The sequence below is a fragment of the Schistocerca gregaria genome, chromosome 2, assembly GCF_023897955.1.
Source record: "Schistocerca gregaria isolate iqSchGreg1 chromosome 2, iqSchGreg1.2, whole genome shotgun sequence".
Lineage (NCBI taxonomy): Eukaryota > Metazoa > Arthropoda > Insecta > Orthoptera > Acrididae > Schistocerca > Schistocerca gregaria.
The window spans coordinates 1,015,918,307-1,015,935,495 of NC_064921.1; the positions used below are offsets into that span (position 1 = coordinate 1,015,918,307).

The 17,189-nt window shown below is 52.0% G+C and overlaps 52 non-coding genes across 52 annotated transcripts; 35 read left to right on the forward strand and 17 right to left on the reverse strand.

The window, feature by feature from the left end:
* The first annotated feature begins 175 nt into the window (after positions 1–175).
* Positions 176–248, forward strand: Trnav-cac (transfer RNA valine (anticodon CAC)). The gene has a single exon. It is a non-coding gene; the product is annotated as a tRNA-Val (tRNA).
* A 158-nt stretch (positions 249–406) lies between these two features.
* Trnav-aac (transfer RNA valine (anticodon AAC)) lies at positions 407–479 on the forward strand. The gene has a single exon. It is a non-coding gene; the product is annotated as a tRNA-Val (tRNA).
* Positions 480–674: 195 nt separating this feature from the next.
* Trnap-agg (transfer RNA proline (anticodon AGG)) lies at positions 675–746 on the reverse strand. Its single transcript has one exon. It is a non-coding gene; the product is annotated as a tRNA-Pro (tRNA).
* Positions 747–1,157: 411 nt separating this feature from the next.
* Positions 1,158–1,230, forward strand: Trnav-cac (transfer RNA valine (anticodon CAC)). The gene has a single exon. It is a non-coding gene; the product is annotated as a tRNA-Val (tRNA).
* Positions 1,231–1,388: 158 nt separating this feature from the next.
* Trnav-aac (transfer RNA valine (anticodon AAC)) lies at positions 1,389–1,461 on the forward strand. Its single transcript has one exon. It is a non-coding gene; the product is annotated as a tRNA-Val (tRNA).
* A 195-nt stretch (positions 1,462–1,656) lies between these two features.
* Trnap-agg (transfer RNA proline (anticodon AGG)) lies at positions 1,657–1,728 on the reverse strand. The gene has a single exon. It is a non-coding gene; the product is annotated as a tRNA-Pro (tRNA).
* A 411-nt stretch (positions 1,729–2,139) lies between these two features.
* Positions 2,140–2,212, forward strand: Trnav-cac (transfer RNA valine (anticodon CAC)). The gene has a single exon. It is a non-coding gene; the product is annotated as a tRNA-Val (tRNA).
* A 158-nt stretch (positions 2,213–2,370) lies between these two features.
* Positions 2,371–2,443, forward strand: Trnav-aac (transfer RNA valine (anticodon AAC)). Its single transcript has one exon. It is a non-coding gene; the product is annotated as a tRNA-Val (tRNA).
* A 195-nt stretch (positions 2,444–2,638) lies between these two features.
* On the reverse strand, positions 2,639–2,710 carry Trnap-agg (transfer RNA proline (anticodon AGG)). Its single transcript has one exon. It is a non-coding gene; the product is annotated as a tRNA-Pro (tRNA).
* Positions 2,711–3,121: 411 nt separating this feature from the next.
* Positions 3,122–3,194, forward strand: Trnav-cac (transfer RNA valine (anticodon CAC)). The gene has a single exon. It is a non-coding gene; the product is annotated as a tRNA-Val (tRNA).
* A 158-nt stretch (positions 3,195–3,352) lies between these two features.
* Trnav-aac (transfer RNA valine (anticodon AAC)) lies at positions 3,353–3,425 on the forward strand. Its single transcript has one exon. It is a non-coding gene; the product is annotated as a tRNA-Val (tRNA).
* Positions 3,426–3,620: 195 nt separating this feature from the next.
* Trnap-agg (transfer RNA proline (anticodon AGG)) lies at positions 3,621–3,692 on the reverse strand. The gene has a single exon. It is a non-coding gene; the product is annotated as a tRNA-Pro (tRNA).
* A 411-nt stretch (positions 3,693–4,103) lies between these two features.
* Positions 4,104–4,176, forward strand: Trnav-cac (transfer RNA valine (anticodon CAC)). Its single transcript has one exon. It is a non-coding gene; the product is annotated as a tRNA-Val (tRNA).
* Positions 4,177–4,334: 158 nt separating this feature from the next.
* Trnav-aac (transfer RNA valine (anticodon AAC)) lies at positions 4,335–4,407 on the forward strand. Its single transcript has one exon. It is a non-coding gene; the product is annotated as a tRNA-Val (tRNA).
* Positions 4,408–4,602: 195 nt separating this feature from the next.
* Trnap-agg (transfer RNA proline (anticodon AGG)) lies at positions 4,603–4,674 on the reverse strand. Its single transcript has one exon. It is a non-coding gene; the product is annotated as a tRNA-Pro (tRNA).
* A 411-nt stretch (positions 4,675–5,085) lies between these two features.
* Trnav-cac (transfer RNA valine (anticodon CAC)) lies at positions 5,086–5,158 on the forward strand. The gene has a single exon. It is a non-coding gene; the product is annotated as a tRNA-Val (tRNA).
* A 158-nt stretch (positions 5,159–5,316) lies between these two features.
* Positions 5,317–5,389, forward strand: Trnav-aac (transfer RNA valine (anticodon AAC)). Its single transcript has one exon. It is a non-coding gene; the product is annotated as a tRNA-Val (tRNA).
* A 195-nt stretch (positions 5,390–5,584) lies between these two features.
* Trnap-agg (transfer RNA proline (anticodon AGG)) lies at positions 5,585–5,656 on the reverse strand. Its single transcript has one exon. It is a non-coding gene; the product is annotated as a tRNA-Pro (tRNA).
* A 411-nt stretch (positions 5,657–6,067) lies between these two features.
* Positions 6,068–6,140, forward strand: Trnav-cac (transfer RNA valine (anticodon CAC)). The gene has a single exon. It is a non-coding gene; the product is annotated as a tRNA-Val (tRNA).
* A 158-nt stretch (positions 6,141–6,298) lies between these two features.
* On the forward strand, positions 6,299–6,371 carry Trnav-aac (transfer RNA valine (anticodon AAC)). Its single transcript has one exon. It is a non-coding gene; the product is annotated as a tRNA-Val (tRNA).
* A 195-nt stretch (positions 6,372–6,566) lies between these two features.
* Positions 6,567–6,638, reverse strand: Trnap-agg (transfer RNA proline (anticodon AGG)). The gene has a single exon. It is a non-coding gene; the product is annotated as a tRNA-Pro (tRNA).
* Positions 6,639–7,049: 411 nt separating this feature from the next.
* On the forward strand, positions 7,050–7,122 carry Trnav-cac (transfer RNA valine (anticodon CAC)). Its single transcript has one exon. It is a non-coding gene; the product is annotated as a tRNA-Val (tRNA).
* A 158-nt stretch (positions 7,123–7,280) lies between these two features.
* Positions 7,281–7,353, forward strand: Trnav-aac (transfer RNA valine (anticodon AAC)). The gene has a single exon. It is a non-coding gene; the product is annotated as a tRNA-Val (tRNA).
* A 195-nt stretch (positions 7,354–7,548) lies between these two features.
* Positions 7,549–7,620, reverse strand: Trnap-agg (transfer RNA proline (anticodon AGG)). Its single transcript has one exon. It is a non-coding gene; the product is annotated as a tRNA-Pro (tRNA).
* Positions 7,621–8,031: 411 nt separating this feature from the next.
* Positions 8,032–8,104, forward strand: Trnav-cac (transfer RNA valine (anticodon CAC)). Its single transcript has one exon. It is a non-coding gene; the product is annotated as a tRNA-Val (tRNA).
* Positions 8,105–8,262: 158 nt separating this feature from the next.
* Trnav-aac (transfer RNA valine (anticodon AAC)) lies at positions 8,263–8,335 on the forward strand. Its single transcript has one exon. It is a non-coding gene; the product is annotated as a tRNA-Val (tRNA).
* A 195-nt stretch (positions 8,336–8,530) lies between these two features.
* Trnap-agg (transfer RNA proline (anticodon AGG)) lies at positions 8,531–8,602 on the reverse strand. The gene has a single exon. It is a non-coding gene; the product is annotated as a tRNA-Pro (tRNA).
* Positions 8,603–9,013: 411 nt separating this feature from the next.
* Trnav-cac (transfer RNA valine (anticodon CAC)) lies at positions 9,014–9,086 on the forward strand. Its single transcript has one exon. It is a non-coding gene; the product is annotated as a tRNA-Val (tRNA).
* Positions 9,087–9,244: 158 nt separating this feature from the next.
* On the forward strand, positions 9,245–9,317 carry Trnav-aac (transfer RNA valine (anticodon AAC)). The gene has a single exon. It is a non-coding gene; the product is annotated as a tRNA-Val (tRNA).
* Positions 9,318–9,512: 195 nt separating this feature from the next.
* Trnap-agg (transfer RNA proline (anticodon AGG)) lies at positions 9,513–9,584 on the reverse strand. The gene has a single exon. It is a non-coding gene; the product is annotated as a tRNA-Pro (tRNA).
* Positions 9,585–9,995: 411 nt separating this feature from the next.
* On the forward strand, positions 9,996–10,068 carry Trnav-cac (transfer RNA valine (anticodon CAC)). The gene has a single exon. It is a non-coding gene; the product is annotated as a tRNA-Val (tRNA).
* A 158-nt stretch (positions 10,069–10,226) lies between these two features.
* On the forward strand, positions 10,227–10,299 carry Trnav-aac (transfer RNA valine (anticodon AAC)). Its single transcript has one exon. It is a non-coding gene; the product is annotated as a tRNA-Val (tRNA).
* Positions 10,300–10,494: 195 nt separating this feature from the next.
* Trnap-agg (transfer RNA proline (anticodon AGG)) lies at positions 10,495–10,566 on the reverse strand. Its single transcript has one exon. It is a non-coding gene; the product is annotated as a tRNA-Pro (tRNA).
* Positions 10,567–10,977: 411 nt separating this feature from the next.
* On the forward strand, positions 10,978–11,050 carry Trnav-cac (transfer RNA valine (anticodon CAC)). The gene has a single exon. It is a non-coding gene; the product is annotated as a tRNA-Val (tRNA).
* A 158-nt stretch (positions 11,051–11,208) lies between these two features.
* On the forward strand, positions 11,209–11,281 carry Trnav-aac (transfer RNA valine (anticodon AAC)). The gene has a single exon. It is a non-coding gene; the product is annotated as a tRNA-Val (tRNA).
* A 195-nt stretch (positions 11,282–11,476) lies between these two features.
* On the reverse strand, positions 11,477–11,548 carry Trnap-agg (transfer RNA proline (anticodon AGG)). Its single transcript has one exon. It is a non-coding gene; the product is annotated as a tRNA-Pro (tRNA).
* A 411-nt stretch (positions 11,549–11,959) lies between these two features.
* Positions 11,960–12,032, forward strand: Trnav-cac (transfer RNA valine (anticodon CAC)). The gene has a single exon. It is a non-coding gene; the product is annotated as a tRNA-Val (tRNA).
* Positions 12,033–12,190: 158 nt separating this feature from the next.
* Trnav-aac (transfer RNA valine (anticodon AAC)) lies at positions 12,191–12,263 on the forward strand. The gene has a single exon. It is a non-coding gene; the product is annotated as a tRNA-Val (tRNA).
* Positions 12,264–12,458: 195 nt separating this feature from the next.
* Positions 12,459–12,530, reverse strand: Trnap-agg (transfer RNA proline (anticodon AGG)). The gene has a single exon. It is a non-coding gene; the product is annotated as a tRNA-Pro (tRNA).
* A 411-nt stretch (positions 12,531–12,941) lies between these two features.
* Positions 12,942–13,014, forward strand: Trnav-cac (transfer RNA valine (anticodon CAC)). The gene has a single exon. It is a non-coding gene; the product is annotated as a tRNA-Val (tRNA).
* A 158-nt stretch (positions 13,015–13,172) lies between these two features.
* On the forward strand, positions 13,173–13,245 carry Trnav-aac (transfer RNA valine (anticodon AAC)). The gene has a single exon. It is a non-coding gene; the product is annotated as a tRNA-Val (tRNA).
* A 195-nt stretch (positions 13,246–13,440) lies between these two features.
* Trnap-agg (transfer RNA proline (anticodon AGG)) lies at positions 13,441–13,512 on the reverse strand. Its single transcript has one exon. It is a non-coding gene; the product is annotated as a tRNA-Pro (tRNA).
* Positions 13,513–13,923: 411 nt separating this feature from the next.
* Positions 13,924–13,996, forward strand: Trnav-cac (transfer RNA valine (anticodon CAC)). Its single transcript has one exon. It is a non-coding gene; the product is annotated as a tRNA-Val (tRNA).
* A 158-nt stretch (positions 13,997–14,154) lies between these two features.
* Trnav-aac (transfer RNA valine (anticodon AAC)) lies at positions 14,155–14,227 on the forward strand. Its single transcript has one exon. It is a non-coding gene; the product is annotated as a tRNA-Val (tRNA).
* A 195-nt stretch (positions 14,228–14,422) lies between these two features.
* On the reverse strand, positions 14,423–14,494 carry Trnap-agg (transfer RNA proline (anticodon AGG)). The gene has a single exon. It is a non-coding gene; the product is annotated as a tRNA-Pro (tRNA).
* A 411-nt stretch (positions 14,495–14,905) lies between these two features.
* Positions 14,906–14,978, forward strand: Trnav-cac (transfer RNA valine (anticodon CAC)). Its single transcript has one exon. It is a non-coding gene; the product is annotated as a tRNA-Val (tRNA).
* A 158-nt stretch (positions 14,979–15,136) lies between these two features.
* On the forward strand, positions 15,137–15,209 carry Trnav-aac (transfer RNA valine (anticodon AAC)). Its single transcript has one exon. It is a non-coding gene; the product is annotated as a tRNA-Val (tRNA).
* A 195-nt stretch (positions 15,210–15,404) lies between these two features.
* Positions 15,405–15,476, reverse strand: Trnap-agg (transfer RNA proline (anticodon AGG)). The gene has a single exon. It is a non-coding gene; the product is annotated as a tRNA-Pro (tRNA).
* Positions 15,477–15,887: 411 nt separating this feature from the next.
* On the forward strand, positions 15,888–15,960 carry Trnav-cac (transfer RNA valine (anticodon CAC)). Its single transcript has one exon. It is a non-coding gene; the product is annotated as a tRNA-Val (tRNA).
* A 415-nt stretch (positions 15,961–16,375) lies between these two features.
* On the reverse strand, positions 16,376–16,447 carry Trnap-agg (transfer RNA proline (anticodon AGG)). Its single transcript has one exon. It is a non-coding gene; the product is annotated as a tRNA-Pro (tRNA).
* Positions 16,448–16,858: 411 nt separating this feature from the next.
* Positions 16,859–16,931, forward strand: Trnav-cac (transfer RNA valine (anticodon CAC)). Its single transcript has one exon. It is a non-coding gene; the product is annotated as a tRNA-Val (tRNA).
* A 158-nt stretch (positions 16,932–17,089) lies between these two features.
* Positions 17,090–17,162, forward strand: Trnav-aac (transfer RNA valine (anticodon AAC)). Its single transcript has one exon. It is a non-coding gene; the product is annotated as a tRNA-Val (tRNA).
* The last annotated feature ends 27 nt before the right edge of the window (positions 17,163–17,189 follow it).

Genomic DNA, 17,189 nt, shown 5'->3' on the forward strand with positions numbered 1-17,189 from the left:
CCGCTATCTCGTTAGGGGTGCTACGGCAGACAAACTCTCGAGCACCCGAAGACTTCTTGTGCCCTCGGCTGTAATGGTTTCCAGGCTGTCAAAAGAACCGTCGCGTGTGCATTCGCGGACGGGAGACAGGCTGAGGTAATTTCGAGGTAACGGGGATGGACTCCTCACGTCCGCAGTTTCCGTAGTGTAGCGGTTATCACGTCTGCTTCACACGCAGAAGGTCCCCGGTTCGATCCCGGGCGGGAACAGTATTTTCCTGAATATGTCGTATTGTACTCCAGTGAGCCACGACATGTGAGGATCTTCTGCATGTACCTTTGTTATGCAAGTAGCGCATTTATTTAATTTTTTAGTTACGATGACAACATCAGCACGAGTTGCCTCTAAGGTAAGGCGCACACAAGTAGTTTCCGTGGTGTAGCGGTTATCACGTCTGCCTAACACGCAGAAGGTCCCCGGTTCGATCCCGGGCGGAAACACTTTTTCATCATTAAAAACAAGACATAGTAACATGCATCTGCTTCCATCTGTACCCAAAAACCTTCGTAATCGCCTTCACACGTCGGATCAGAGTGTCAATTGCTCACATCAAATATGAAATTCATTTGATACTGCCGCCGAGCATTTTGCGTCGACTCAGCCACTCACGTGCGATCAGTTTGCACAAAACGCTAGGGCTCGTCCGGGATTTGAACCCGGGACCTCCTGCACCCTAAGCAGGAATCATACCCCTAGACCAACGAGCCACCTGACATGGCGAATGACTATAATTTCAGTGCACTGGGTCCCTCAATGTGGTCCAGGGTGCTCTGGAAAGTCTCGTGTAGGCTGGCGGGATGGGGGCGGCGCGAATTCCCGCGGTCGGCGGCCTTCCTGGGCTATTGGTACCTTCATGTACAGCTGCCGCTGGGCTCGCACTCCCTGCTGCTAAGAAAGTGATTGCTTTTGCTGCTATGACTTACAATCACGACTGCGGGAAAAACCGCTATCTCGTTAGGGGTGCTACGGCAGACAAACTCTCGAGCACCCGAAGACTTCTTGTGCCCTCGGCTGTAATGGTTTCCAGGCTGTCAAAAGAACCGTCGCGTGTGCATTCGCGGACGGGAGACAGGCTGAGGTAATTTCGAGGGAACGGGGATGGACTCCTCACGTCCGCAGTTTCCGTAGTGTAGCGGTTATCACGTCTGCTTCACACGCAGAAGGTCCCCGGTTCGATCCCGGGCGGGAACAGTATTTTCCTGAATATGTCGTATTGTACTCCAGTGAGCCACGACATGTGAGGATCTTCTGCATGTACCTTTGTTATGCAAGTAGCGCATTTATTTAATTTTTTAGTTACGATGACAACATCAGCACGAGTTGCCTCTAAGGTAAGGCGCACACAAGTAGTTTCCGTGGTGTAGCGGTTATCACGTCTGCCTAACACGCAGAAGGTCCCCGGTTCGATCCCGGGCGGAAACACTTTTTCATCATTAAAAACAAGACATAGTAACATGCATCTGCTTCCATCTGTACCCAAAAACCTTCGTAATCGCCTTCACACGTCGGATCAGAGTGTCAATTGCTCACATCAAATATGAAATTCATTTGATACTGCCGCCGAGCATTTTGCGTCGACTCAGCCACTCACGTGCGATCAGTTTGCACAAAACGCTAGGGCTCGTCCGGGATTTGAACCCGGGACCTCCTGCACCCTAAGCAGGAATCATACCCCTAGACCAACGAGCCACCTGACATGGCGAATGACTATAATTTCAGTGCACTGGGTCCCTCGATGTGGTCCAGGGTGCTCTGGAAAGTCTCGTGTAGGCTGGCGGGATGGGGGCGGCGCGAATTCCCGCGGTCGGCGGCCTTCCTGGGCTATTGATACCTTCATGTAGAGCTGCCGCTGGGCTCGCACTCCCTGCTGCTAAGAAAGTGATTGCTTTTGCTGCTATGACTTACAATCACGACTGCGGGAAAAACCGCTATCTCGTTAGGGGTGCTACGGCAGACAAACTCTCGAGCACCCGAAGACTTCTTGTGCCCTCGGCTGTAATGGTTTCCAGGCTGTCAAAAGAACCGTCGCGTGTGCATTCGCGGACGGGAGACAGGCTGAGGTAATTTCGAGGTAACGGGGATGGACTCCTCACGTCCGCAGTTTCCGTAGTGTAGCGGTTATCACGTCTGCTTCACACGCAGAAGGTCCCCGGTTCGATCCCGGGCGGGAACAGTATTTTCCTGAATATGTCGTATTGTACTCCAGTGAGCCACGACATGTGAGGATCTTCTGCATGTACCTTTGTTATGCAAGTAGCGCATTTATTTAATTTTTTAGTTACGATGACAACATCAGCACGAGTTGCCTCTAAGGTAAGGCGCACACAAGTAGTTTCCGTGGTGTAGCGGTTATCACGTCTGCCTAACACGCAGAAGGTCCCCGGTTCGATCCCGGGCGGAAACACTTTTTCATCATTAAAAACAAGACATAGTAACATGCATCTGCTTCCATCTGTACCCAAAAACCTTCGTAATCGCCTTCACACGTCGGATCAGAGTGTCAATTGCTCACATCAAATATGAAATTCATTTGATACTGCCGCCGAGCATTTTGCGTCGACTCAGCCACTCACGTGCGATCAGTTTGCACAAAACGCTAGGGCTCGTCCGGGATTTGAACCCGGGACCTCCTGCACCCTAAGCAGGAATCATACCCCTAGACCAACGAGCCACCTGACATGGCGAATGACTATAATTTCAGTGCACTGGGTCCCTCGATGTGGTCCAGGGTGCTCTGGAAAGTCTCGTGTAGGCTGGCGGGATGGGGGCGGCGCGAATTCCCGCGGTCGGCGGCCTTCCTGGGCTATTGGTACCTTCATGTAGAGCTGCCGCTGGGCTCGCACTCCCTGCTGCTAAGAAAGTGATTGCTTTTGCTGCTATGACTTACAATCACGACTGCGGGAAAAACCGCTATCTCGTTAGGGGTGCTACGGCAGACAAACTCTCGAGCACCCGAAGACTTCTTGTGCCCTCGGCTGTAATGGTTTCCAGGCTGTCAAAAGAACCGTCGCGTGTGCATTCGCGGACGGGAGACAGGCTGAGGTAATTTCGAGGGAACGGGGATGGACTCCTCACGTCCGCAGTTTCCGTAGTGTAGCGGTTATCACGTCTGCTTCACACGCAGAAGGTCCCCGGTTCGATCCCGGGCGGGAACAGTACTTTCCTGAATATGTCGTATTGTACTCCAGTGAGCCACGACATGTGAGGATCTTCTGCATGTACCTTTGTTATGCAAGTAGCGCATTTATTTAATTTTTTAGTTACGATGACAACATCACCACGAGTTGCCTCTAAGGTAAGGCGCACACAAGTAGTTTCCGTGGTGTAGCGGTTATCACGTCTGCCTAACACGCAGAAGGTCCCCGGTTCGATCCCGGGCGGAAACACTTTTTCATCATTAAAAACAAGACATAGTAACATGCATCTGCTTCCATCTGTACCCAAAAACCTTCGTAATCGCCTTCACACGTCGGATCAGAGTGTCAATTGCTCACATCAAATATGAAATTCATTTGATACTGCCGCCGAGCATTTTGCGTCGACTCAGCCACTCACGTGCGATCAGTTTGCACAAAACGCTAGGGCTCGTCCGGGATTTGAACCCGGGACCTCCTGCACCCTAAGCAGGAATCATACCCCTAGACCAACGAGCCACCTGACATGGCGAATGACTATAATTTCAGTGCACTGGGTCCCTCGATGTGGTCCAGGGTGCTCTGGAAAGTCTCGTGTAGGCTGGCGGGATGGGGGCGGCGCGAATTCCCGCGGTCGGCGGCCTTCCTGGGCTATTGGTACCTTCATGTAGAGCTGCCGCTGGGCTCGCACTCCCTGCTGCTAAGAAAGTGATTGCTTTTGCTGCTATGACTTACAATCACGACTGCGGGAAAAACCGCTATCTCGTTAGGGGTGCTACGGCAGACAAACTCTCGAGCACCCGAAGACTTCTTGTGCCCTCGGCTGTAATGGTTTCCAGGCTGTCAAAAGAACCGTCGCGTGTGCATTCGCGGACGGGAGACAGGCTGAGGTAATTTCGAGGGAACGGGGATGGACTCCTCACGTCCGCAGTTTCCGTAGTGTAGCGGTTATCACGTCTGCTTCACACGCAGAAGGTCCCCGGTTCGATCCCGGGCGGGAACAGTATTTTCCTGAATATGTCGTATTGTACTCCAGTGAGCCACGACATGTGAGGATCTTCTGCATGTACCTTTGTTATGCAAGTAGCGCATTTATTTAATTTTTTAGTTACGATGACAACATCAGCACGAGTTGCCTCTAAGGTAAGGCGCACACAAGTAGTTTCCGTGGTGTAGCGGTTATCACGTCTGCCTAACACGCAGAAGGTCCCCGGTTCGATCCCGGGCGGAAACACTTTTTCATCATTAAAAACAAGACATAGTAACATGCATCTGCTTCCATCTGTACCCAAAAACCTTCGTAATCGCCTTCACACGTCGGATCAGAGTGTCAATTGCTCACATCAAATATGAAATTCATTTGATACTGCCGCCGAGCATTTTGCGTCGACTCAGCCACTCACGTGCGATCAGTTTGCACAAAACGCTAGGGCTCGTCCGGGATTTGAACCCGGGACCTCCTGCACCCTAAGCAGGAATCATACCCCTAGACCAACGAGCCACCTGACATGGCGACTGACTATAATTTCAGTGCACTGGGTCCCTCGATGTGGTCCAGGGTGCTCTGGAAAGTCTCGTGTAGGCTGGCGGGATGGGGGCGGCGCGAATTCCCGCGGTCGGCGGCCTTCCTGGGCTATTGGTACCTTCATGTAGAGCTGCCGCTGGGCTCGCACTCCCTGCTGCTAAGAAAGTGATTGCTTTTGCTGCTATGACTTACAATCACGACTGCGGGAAAAACCGCTATCTCGTTAGGGGTGCTACGGCAGACAAACTCTCGAGCACCCGAAGACTTCTTGTGCCCTCGGCTGTAATGGTTTCCAGGCTGTCAAAAGAACCGTCGCGTGTGCATTCGCGGACGGGAGACAGGCTGAGGTAATTTCGAGGGAACGAAGATGGACTCCTCACGTCCGCAGTTTCCGTAGTGTAGCGGTTATCTCGTCTGCTTCACACGCAGAAGGTCCCCGGTTCGATCCCGGGCGGGAACAGTATTTTCCTGAATATGTCGTATTGTACTCCAGTGAGCCACGACATGTGAGGATCTTCTGCATGTACCTTTGTAATGCAAGTAGCGCATTTATTTAATTTTTTAGTTACGATGACAACATCAGCACGAGTTGCCTCTAAGGTAAGGCGCATACAAGTAGTTTCCGTGGTGTAGCGGTTATCACGTCTGCCTAACACGCAGAAGGTCCCCGGTTCGGTCCCGGGCGGAAACACTTTTTCATCATTAAAAACAAGACATAGTAACATGCATCTGCTTCCATCTGTACCCAAAAACCTTCGTAATCGCCTTCACACGTCGGATCAGAGTGTCAGTTGCTCACATCAAATATGAAATTCATTTGATACTGCCGCCGAGCATTTTGCGTCGACTCAGCCACTCACGTGCGATCAGTTTGCACAAAACGCTAGGGCTCGTCCGGGATTTGAACCCGGGACCTCCTGCACCCTAAGCAGGAATCATACCCCTAGACCAACGAGCCACCTGACATGGCGAATGACTATAATTTCAGTGCACTGGGTCCCTCGATGTGGTCCAGGGTGCTCTGGAAAGTCTCGTGTAGGCTGGCGGGATGGGGGCGGCGCGAATTCCCGCGGTCGGCGGCCTTCCTGGGCTATTGGTACCTTCATGTAGAGCTGCCGCTGGGCTCGCACTCCCTGCTGCTAAGAAAGTGATTGCTTTTTCTGCTATGACTTACAATCACGACTGCGGGAAAAACCGCTATCTCGTTAGGGGTGCTACGGCAGACAAACTCTCGAGCACCCGAAGACTTCTTGTGCCCTCGGCTGTAATGGTTTCCAGGCTGTCAAAAGAACCGTCGCGTGTGCATTCGCGGACGGGAGACAGGCTGAGGTAATTTCGAGGGAACGGGGATGGACTCCTCACGTCCGCAGTTTCCGTAGTGTAGCGGTTATCACGTCTGCTTCACACGCAGAAGGTCCCCGGTTCGATCCCGGGCGGGAACAGTATTTTCCTGAATATGTCGTATTGTACTCCAGTGAGCCACGACATGTGAGGATCTTCTGCATGTACCTTTGTAATGCAAGTAGCGCATTTATTTAATTTTTTAGTTACGATGACAACATCAGCACGAGTTGCCTCTAAGGTAAGGCGCATACAAGTAGTTTCCGTGGTGTAGCGGTTATCACGTCTGCCTAACACGCAGAAGGTCCCCGGTTCGGTCCCGGGCGGAAACACTTTTTCATCATTAAAAACAAGACATAGTAACATGCATCTGCTTCCATCTGTACCCAAAAACCTTCGTAATCGCCTTCACACGTCGGATCAGAGTGTCAGTTGCTCACATCAAATATGAAATTCATTTGATACTGCCGCCGAGCATTTTGCGTCGACTCAGCCACTCACGTGCGATCAGTTTGCACAAAACGCTAGGGCTCGTCCGGGATTTGAACCCGGGACCTCCTGCACCCTAAGCAGGAATCATACCCCTAGACCAACGAGCCACCTGACATGGCGAATGACTATAATTTCAGTGCACTGGGTCCCTCGATGTGGTCCAGGGTGCTCTGGAAAGTCTCGTGTAGGCTGGCGGGATGGGGGCGGCGCGAATTCCCGCGGTCGGCGGCCTTCCTGGGCTATTGGTACCTTCATGTAGAGCTGCCGCTGGGCTCGCACTCCCTGCTGCTAAGAAAGTGATTGCTTTTGCTGCTATGACTTACAATCACGACTGCGGGAAAAACCGCTATCTCGTTAGGGGTGCTACGGCAGACAAACTCTCGAGCACCCGAAGACTTCTTGTGCCCTCGGCTGTAATGGTTTCCAGGCTGTCAAAAGAACCGTCGCGTGTGCATTCGCGGACGGGAGACAGGCTGAGGTAATTTCGAGGGAACGGGGATGGACTCCTCACGTCCGCAGTTTCCATAGTGTAGCGGTTATCACGTCTGCTTCACACGCAGAAGGTCCCCGGTTCGATCCCGGGCGGGAACAGTATTTTCCTGAATATGTCGTATTGTACTCCAGTGAGCCACGACATGTGAGGATCTTCTGCATGTACCTTTGTTATGCAAGTAGCGCATTTATTTAATTTTTTAGTTACGATGACAACATCAGCACGAGTTGCCTCTAAGGTAAGGCGCACACAAGTAGTTTCCGTGGTGTAGCGGTTATCACGTCTGCCTAACACGCAGAAGGTCCCCGGTTCGATCCCGGGCGGAAACACTTTTTCATCATTAAAAACAAGACATAGTAACATGCATCTGCTTCCATCTGTACCCAAAAACCTTCGTAATCGCCTTCACACGTCGGATCAGAGTGTCAATTGCTCACATCAAATATGAAATTCATTTGATACTGCCGCCGAGCATTTTGAATCGACTCAGCCACTCACGTGCGATCAGTTTGCACAAAACGCTAGGGCTCGTCCGGGATTTGAACCCGGGACCTCCTGCACCCTAAGCAGGAATCATACCCCTAGACCAACGAGCCACCTGACATGGCGAATGACTATAATTTCAGTGCACTGGGTCCCTCGATGTGGTCCAGGGTGCTCTGGAAAGTCTCGTGTAGGCTGGCGGGATGGGGGCGGCGCGAATTCCCGCGGTCGGCGGCCTTCCTGGGCTATTGGTACCTTCATGTAGAGCTGCCGCTGGGCTCGCACTCCCTGCTGCTAAGAAAGTGATTGCTTTTGCTGCTATGACTTACAATCACGACTGCGGGAAAAACCGCTATCTCGTTAGGGGTGCTACGGCAGACAAACTCTCGAGCACCCGAAGACTTCTTGTGCCCTCGGCTGTAATGGTTTCCAGGCTGTCAAAAGAACCGTCGCGTGTGCATTCGCGGACGGGAGACAGGCTGAGGTAATTTCGAGGGAACGGGGATGGACTCCTCACGTCCGCAGTTTCCGTAGTGTAGCGGTTATCACGTCTGCTTCACACGCAGAAGGTCCCCGGTTCGATCCCGGGCGGGAACAGTATTTTCCTGAATATGTCGTATTGTACTCCAGTGAGCCACGACATGTGAGGATCTTCTGCATGTACCTTTGTTATGCAAGTAGCGCATTTATTTAATTTTTTAGTTACGATGACAACATCAGCACGAGTTGCCTCTAAGGTAAGGCGCACACAAGTAGTTTCCGTTGTGTAGCGGTTATCACGTCTGCCTAACACGCAGAAGGTCCCCGGTTCGATCCCGGGCGGAAACACTTTTTCATCATTAAAAACAAGACATAGTAACATGCATCTGCTTCCATCTGTACCCAACAACCTTCGTAATCGCCTTCACACGTCGGATCAGAGTGTCAATTGCTCACATCAAATATGAAATTCATTTGATACTGCCGCCGAGCATTTTGCGTCGACTCAGCCACTCACGTGCGATCAGTTTGCACAAAACGCTAGAGCTCGTCCGGGATTTGAACCCGGGACCTCCTGCACCCTAAGCAGGAATCATACCCCTAGACCAACGAGCCACCTGACATGGCGAATGACTATAATTTCAGTGCACTGGGTCCCTCGATGTGGTCCAGGGTGCTCTGGAAAGTCTCGTGTAGGCTGGCGGGATGGGGGCGGCGCGAATTCCCGCGGTCGGCGGCCTTCCTGGGCTATTGGTACCTTCATGTAGAGCTGCCGCTGGGCTCGCACTCCCTGCTGCTAAGAAAGTGATTGCTTTTGCTGCTATGACTTACAATCACGACTGCGGGAAAAACCGCTATCTCGTTAGGGGTGCTACGGCAGACAAACTCTCGAGCACCCGAAGACTTCTTGTGCCCTCGGCTGTAATGGTTTCCAGGCTGTCAAAAGAACCGTCGCGTGTGCATTCGCGGACGGGAGACAGGCTGAGGTAATTTCGAGGGAACGGGGATGGACTGCTGACGTCCGCAGTTTCCGTAGTGTAGCGGTTATCACGTCTGCTTCACACGCAGAAGGTCCCCGGTTCGATCCCGGGCGGGAACAGTACTTTCCTGAATATGTCGTATTGTACTCCAGTGAGCCACGACATGTGAGGATCTTCTGCATGTACCTTTGTAATGCAAGTAGCGCATTTATTTAATTTTTTAGTTACGATGACAACATCAGCACGAGTTGCCTCTAAGGTAAGGCGCATACAAGTAGTTTCCGTGGTGTAGCGGTTATCACGTCTGCCTAACACGCAGAAGGTCCCCGGTTCGGTCCCGGGCGGAAACACTTTTTCATCATTAAAAACAAGACATAGTAACATGCATCTGCTTCCATCTGTACCCAAAAACCTTCGTAATCGCCTTCACACGTCGGATCAGAGTGTCAATTGCTCACATCAAATATGAAATTCATTTGATACTGCCGCCGAGCATTTTGCGTCGACTCAGCCACTCACGTGCGATCAGTTTGCACAAAACGCTAGGGCTCGTCCGGGATTTGAACCCGGGACCTCCTGCACCCTAAGCAGGAATCATACCCCTAGACCAACGAGCCACCTGACATGGCGAATGACTATAATTTCAGTGCACTGGGTCCCTCGATGTGGTCCAGGGTGCTCTGGAAAGTCTCGTGTAGGCTGGCGGGATGGGGGCGGCGCGAATTCCCGCGGTCGGCGGCCTTCCTGGGCTATTGGTACCTTCATGTAGAGCTGCCGCTGGGCTCGCACTCCCTGCTGCTAAGAAAGTGATTGCTTTTGCTGCTATGACTTACAATCACGACTGCGGGAAAAACCGCTATCTCGTTAGGGGTGCTACGGCAGACAAACTCTCGAGCACCCGAAGACTTCTTGTGCCCTCGGCTGTAATGGTTTCCAGGCTGTCAAAAGAACCGTCGCGTGTGCATTCGCGGACGGGAGACAGGCTGAGGTAATTTCGAGGGAACGGGGATGGACTCCTCACGTCCGCAGTTTCCGTAGTGTAGCGGTTATCACGTCTGCTTCACACGCAGAAGGTCCCCGGTTCGATCCCGGGCGGGAACAGTATTTTCCTGAATATGTCGTATTGTACTCCAGTGAGCCACGACATGTGAGGATCTTCTGCATGTACCTTTGTTATGCAAGTAGCGCATTTATTTAATTTTTTAGTTACGATGACAACATCAGCACGAGTTGCCTCTAAGGTAAGGCGCACACAAGTAGTTTCCGTGGTGTAGCGGTTATCACGTCTGCCTAACACGCAGAAGGTCCCCGGTTCGATACCGGGCGGAAACACTTTTTCATCATTAAAAACAAGACATAGTAACATGCATCTGCTTCCATCTGTACCCAACAACCTTCGTAAGCGCCTTCACACGTCGGATCAGAGTGTCAATTGCTCACATCAAATATGAAATTCATTTGATACTGCCGCCGAGCATTTTGCGTCGACTCAGCCACTCACGTGCGATCAGTTTGCACAAAACGCTAGGGCTCGTCCGGGATTTGAACCCGGGACCTCCTGCACCCTAAGCAGGAATCATACCCCTAGACCAACGAGCCACCTGACATGGCGAATGACTATAATTTCAGTGCACTGGGTCCCTCGATGTGGTCCAGGGTGCTCTGGAAAGTCTCGTGTAGGCTGGCGGGATGGGGGCGGCGCGAATTCCCGCGGTCGGCGGCCTTCCTGGGCTATTGGTACCTTCATGTAGAGCTGCCGCTGGGCTCGCACTCCCTGCTGCTAAGAAAGTGATTGCTTTTGCTGCTATGACTTACAATCACGACTGCGGGAAAAACCGCTATCTCGTTAGGGGTGCTACGGCAGACAAACTCTCGAGCACCCGAAGACTTCTTGTGCCCTCGGCTGTAATGGTTTCCAGGCTGTCAAAAGAACCGTCGCGTGTGCATTCGCGGACGGGAGACAGGCTGAGGTAATTTCGAGGGAACGGGGATGGACTCCTCACGTCCGCAGTTTCCGTAGTGTAGCGGTTATCACGTCTGCTTCACACGCAGAAGGTCCCCGGTTCGATCCCGGGCGGGAACAGTATTTTCCTGAATATGTCGTATTGTACTCCAGTGAGCCACGACATGTGAGGATCTTCTGCATGTACCTTTGTTATGCAAGTAGCGCGTTTATTTAATTTTTTAGTTACGATGACAACATCAGCACGAGTTGCCTCTAAGGTAAGGCGCACACAAGTAGTTTCCGTGGTGTAGCGGTTATCACGTCTGCCTAACACGCAGAAGGTCCCCGGTTCGATCCCGGGCGGAAACACTTTTTCATCATTAAAAACAAGACATAGTAACATGCATCTGCTTCCATCTGTACCCAAAAACCTTCGTAATCGCCTTCACACGTCGGATCAGAGTGTCAATTGCTCACATCAAATATGAAATTCATTTGATACTGCCGCCGAGCATTTTGCGTCGACTCAGCCACTCACGTGCGATCAGTTTGCACAAAACGCTAGGGCTCGTCCGGGATTTGAACCCGGGACCTCCTGCACCCTAAGCAGGAATCATACCCCTAGACCAACGAGCCACCTGACATGGCGAATGACTATAATTTCAGTGCACTGGGTCCCTCGATGTGGTCCAGGGTGCTCTGGAAAGTCTCGTGTAGGCTGGCGGGATGGGGGCGGCGCGAATTCCCGCGGTCGGCGGCCTTCCTGGGCTATTGGTACCTTCATGTAGAGCTGCCGCTGGGCTCGCACTCCCTGCTGCTAAGAAAGTGATTGCTTTTGCTGCTATGACTTACAATCACGACTGCGGGAAAAACCGCTATCTCGTTAGGGGTGCTACGGCAGACAAACTCTCGAGCACCCGAAGACTTCTTGTGCCCTCGGCTGTAATGGTTTCCAGGCTGTCAAAAGAACCGTCGCGTGTGCATTCGCGGACGGGAGACAGGCTGAGGTAATTTCGAGGGAACGGGGATGGACTCCTCACGTCCGCAGTTTCCGTAGTGTAGCGGTTATCACGTCTGCTTCACACGCAGAAGGTCCCCGGTTCGATCCCGGGCGGGAACAGTATTTTCCTGAATATGTCGTATTGTACTCCAGTGAGCCACGACATGTGAGGATCTTCTGCATGTACCTTTGTTATGCAAGTAGCGCGTTTATTTAATTTTTTAGTTACGATGACAACATCAGCACGAGTTGCCTCTAAGGTAAGGCGCACACAAGTAGTTTCCGTGGTGTAGCGGTTATCACGTCTGCCTAACACGCAGAAGGTCCCCGGTTCGATCCCGGGCGGAAACACTTTTTCATCATTAAAAACAAGACATAGTAACATGCATCTGCTTCCATCTGTACCCAAAAACCTTCGTAATCGCCTTCACACGTCGGATCAGAGTGTCAATTGCTCACATCAAATATGAAATTCATTTGATACTGCCGCCGAGCATTTTGCGTCGACTCAGCCACTCACGTGCGATCAGTTTGCACAAAACGCTAGGGCTCGTCCGGGATTTGAACCCGGGACCTCCTGCACCCTAAGCAGGAATCATACCCCTAGACCAACGAGCCACCTGACATGGCGAATGACTATAATTTCAGTGCACTGGGTCCCTCGATGTGGTCCAGGGTGCTCTGGAAAGTCTCGTGTAGGCTGGCGGGATGGGGGCGGCGCGAATTCCCGCGGTCGGCGGCCTTCCTGGGCTATTGGTACCTTCATGTAGAGCTGCCGCTGGGCTCGCACTCCCTGCTGCTAAGAAAGTGATTGCTTTTGCTGCTATGACTTACAATCACGACTGCGGGAAAAACCGCTATCTCGTTAGGGGTGCTACGGCAGACAAACTCTCGAGCACCCGAAGACTTCTTGTGCCCTCGGCTGTAATGGTTTCCAGGCTGTCAAAAGAACCGTCGCGTGTGCATTCGCGGACGGGAGACAGGCTGAGGTAATTTCGAGGGAACGGGGATGGACTCCTCACGTCCGCAGTTTCCGTAGTGTAGCGGTTATCACGTCTGCTTCACACGCAGAAGGTCCCCGGTTCGATCCCGGGCGGGAACAGTATTTTCCTGAATATGTCGTATTGTACTCCAGTGAGCCACGACATGTGAGGATCTTCTGCATGTACCTTTGTTATGCAAGTAGCGCATTTATTTAATTTTTTAGTTACGATGACAACATCAGCACGAGTTGCCTCTAAGGTAAGGCGCACACAAGTAGTTTCCGTGGTGTAGCGGTTATCACGTCTGCCTAACACGCAGAAGGTCCCCGGTTCGATCCCGGGCGGAAACACTTTTTCATCATTAAAAACAAGACATAGTAACATGCATCTGCTTCCATCTGTACCCAAAAACCTTCGTAATCGCCTTCACACGTCGGATCAGAGTGTCAATTGCTCACATCAAATATGAAATTCATTTGATACTGCCGCCGAGCATTTTGCGTCGACTCAGCCACTCACGTGCGATCAGTTTGCACAAAACGCTAGGGCTCGTCCGGGATTTGAACCCGGGACCTCCTGCACCCTAAGCAGGAATCATACCCCTAGACCAACGAGCCACCTGACATGGCGAATGACTATAATTTCAGTGCACTGGGTCCCTCGATGTGGTCCAGGGTGCTCTGGAAAGTCTCGTGTAGGCTGGCGGGATGGGGGCGGCGCGAATTCCCGCGGTCGGCGGCCTTCCTGGGCTATTGGTACCTTCATGTAGAGCTGCCGCTGGGCTCGCACTCCCTGCTGCTAAGAAAGTGATTGCTTTTGCTGCTATGACTTACAATCACGACTGCGGGAAAAACCGCTATCTCGTTAGGGGTGCTACGGCAGACAAACTCTCGAGCACCCGAAGACTTCTTGTGCCCTCGGCTGTAATGGTTTCCAGGCTGTCAAAAGAACCGTCGCGTGTGCATTCGCGGACGGGAGACAGGCTGAGGTAATTTCGAGGGAACGGGGATGGACTCCTCACGTCCGCAGTTTCCGTAGTGTAGCGGTTATCACGTCTGCTTCACACGCAGAAGGTCCCCGGTTCGATCCCGGGCGGGAACAGTATTTTCCTGAATATGTCGTATTGTACTCCAGTGAGCCACGACATGTGAGGATCTTCTGCATGTACCTTTGTTATGCAAGTAGCGCATTTATTTAATTTTTTAGTTACGATGACAACATCAGCACGAGTTGCCTCTAAGGTAAGGCGCACACAAGTAGTTTCCGTGGTGTAGCGGTTATCACGTCTGCCTAACACGCAGAAGGTCCCCGGTTCGATCCCGGGCGGAAACACTTTTTCATCATTAAAAACAAGACATAGTAACATGCATCTGCTTCCATCTGTACCCAAAAACCTTCGTAATCGCCTTCACACGTCGGATCAGAGTGTCAATTGCTCACATCAAATATGAAATTCATTTGATACTGCCGCCGAGCATTTTGCGTCGACTCAGCCACTCACGTGCGATCAGTTTGCACAAAACGCTAGGGCTCGTCCGGGATTTGAACCCGGGACCTCCTGCACCCTAAGCAGGAATCATACCCCTAGACCAACGAGCCACCTGACATGGCGAATGACTATAATTTCAGTGCACTGGGTCCCTCGATGTGGTCCAGGGTGCTCTGGAAAGTCTCGTGTAGGCTGGCGGGATGGGGGCGGCGCGAATTCCCGCGGTCGGCGGCCTTCCTGGGCTATTGGTACCTTCATGTAGAGCTGCCGCTGGGCTCGCACTCCCTGCTGCTAAGAAAGTGATTGCTTTTGCTGCTATGACTTACAATCACGACTGCGGGAAAAACCGCTATCTCGTTAGGGGTGCTACGGCAGACAAACTCTCGAGCACCCGAAGACTTCTTGTGCCCTCGGCTGTAATGGTTTCCAGGCTGTCAAAAGAACCGTCGCGTGTGCATTCGCGGACGGGAGACAGGCTGAGGTAATTTCGAGGGAACGGGGATGGACTCCTCACGTCCGCAGTTTCCGTAGTGTAGCGGTTATCACGTCTGCTTCACACGCAGAAGGTCCCCGGTTCGATCCCGGGCGGGAACAGTATTTTCCTGAATATGTCGTATTGTACTCCAGTGAGCCACGACATGTGAGGATCTTCTGCATGTACCTTTGTTATGCAAGTAGCGCGTTTATTTAATTTTTTAGTTACGATGACAACATCAGCACGAGTTGCCTCTAAGGTAAGGCGCACACAAGTAGTTTCCGTGGTGTAGCGGTTATCACGTCTGCCTAACACGCAGAAGGTCCCCGGTTCGATCCCGGGCGGAAACACTTTTTCATCATTAAAAACAAGACATAGTAACATGCATCTGCTTCCATCTGTACCCAAAAACCTTCGTAATCGCCTTCACACGTCGGATCAGAGTGTCAATTGCTCACATCAAATATGAAATTCATTTGATACTGCCGCCGAGCATTTTGCGTCGACTCAGCCACTCACGTGCGATCAGTTTGCACAAAACGCTAGGGCTCGTCCGGGATTTGAACCCGGGACCTCCTGCACCCTAAGCAGGAATCATACCCCTAGACCAACGAGCCACCTGACATGGCGAATGACTATAATTTCAGTGCACTGGGTCCCTCGATGTGGTCCAGGGTGCTCTGGAAAGTCTCGTGTAGGCTGGCGGGATGGGGGCGGCGCGAATTCCCGCGGTCGGCGGCCTTCCTGGGCTATTGGTACCTTCATGTAGAGCTGCCGCTGGGCTCGCACTCCCTGCTGCTAAGAAAGTGATTGCTTTTGCTGCTATGACTTACAATCACGACTGCGGGAAAAACCGCTATCTCGTTAGGGGTGCTACGGCAGACAAACTCTCGAGCACCCGAAGACTTCTTGTGCCCTCGGCTGTAATGGTTTCCAGGCTGTCAAAAGAACCGTCGCGTGTGCATTCGCGGACGGGAGACAGGCTGAGGTAATTTCGAGGGAACGGGGATGGACTCCTCACGTCCGCAGTTTCCGTAGTGTAGCGGTTATCACGTCTGCTTCACTCGCAGAAGGTCCCCGGTTCGATCCCGGGCGGGAACAGTACTTTCCTGAATATGTCGTATTGTACTCCAGTGAGCCACGACATGTGAGGATCTTCTGCATGTACCTTTGTTATGCAAGTAGCGCATTTATTTAATTTTTTAGTTACGATGACAACATCAGCACGAGTTGCCTCTAAGGTAAGGCGCACACAAGTAGTTTCCGTGGTGTAGCGGTTATCACGTCTGCCTAACACGCAGAAGGTCCCCGGGCGGAAACACTTTTTCATCATTAAAAACAAGACATAGTAACATGCATCTGCTTCCATCTGTACCCAAAAACCTTCGTAATCGCCTTCACACGTCGGATCAGAGTGTCAATTGCTCACATCAAATATGAAATTCATTTGATACTGCCGCCGAGCATTTTGCGTCGACTCAGCCACTCACGTGCGATCAGTTTGCACAAAACGCTAGGGCTCGTCCGGGATTTGAACCCGGGACCTCCTGCACCCTAAGCAGGAATCATACCCCTAGACCAACGAGCCACCTGACATGGCGAATGACTATAATTTCAGTGCACTGGGTCCCTCGATGTGGTCCAGGGTGCTCTGGAAAGTCTCGTGTAGGCTGGCGGGATGGGGGCGGCGCGAATTCCCGCGGTCGGCGGCCTTCCTGGGCTATTGGTACCTTCATGTAGAGCTGCCGCTGGGCTCGCACTCCCTGCTGCTAAGAAAGTGATTGCTTTTGCTGCTATGACTTACAATCACGACTGCGGGAAAAACCGCTATCTCGTTAGGGGTGCTACGGCAGACAAACTCTCGAGCACCCGAAGACTTCTTGTGCCCTCGGCTGTAATGGTTTCCAGGCTGTCAAAAGAACCGTCGCGTGTGCATTCGCGGACGGGAGACAGGCTGAGGTAATTTCGAGGGAACGGGGATGGACTCCTCACGTCCGCAGTTTCCGTAGTGTAGCGGTTATCACGTCTGCTTCACTCGCAGAAGGTCCCCGGTTCGATCCCGGGCGGGAACAGTATTTTCCTGAATATGTCGTATTGTACTCCAGTGAGCCACGACATGTGAGGATCTTCTGCATGTACCTTTGTTATGCAAGTAGCGCATTTATTTAATTTTTTAGTTACGATGACAACATCAGCACGAGTTGCCTCTAAGGTAAGGCGCACACAAGTAGTTTCCGTGGTGTAGCGGTTATCACGTCTGCCTAACACGCAGAAGGTCCCCGGTTCGATCCCGGGCGGAAACACTTTTTCATCATTAAAAACAAGACATA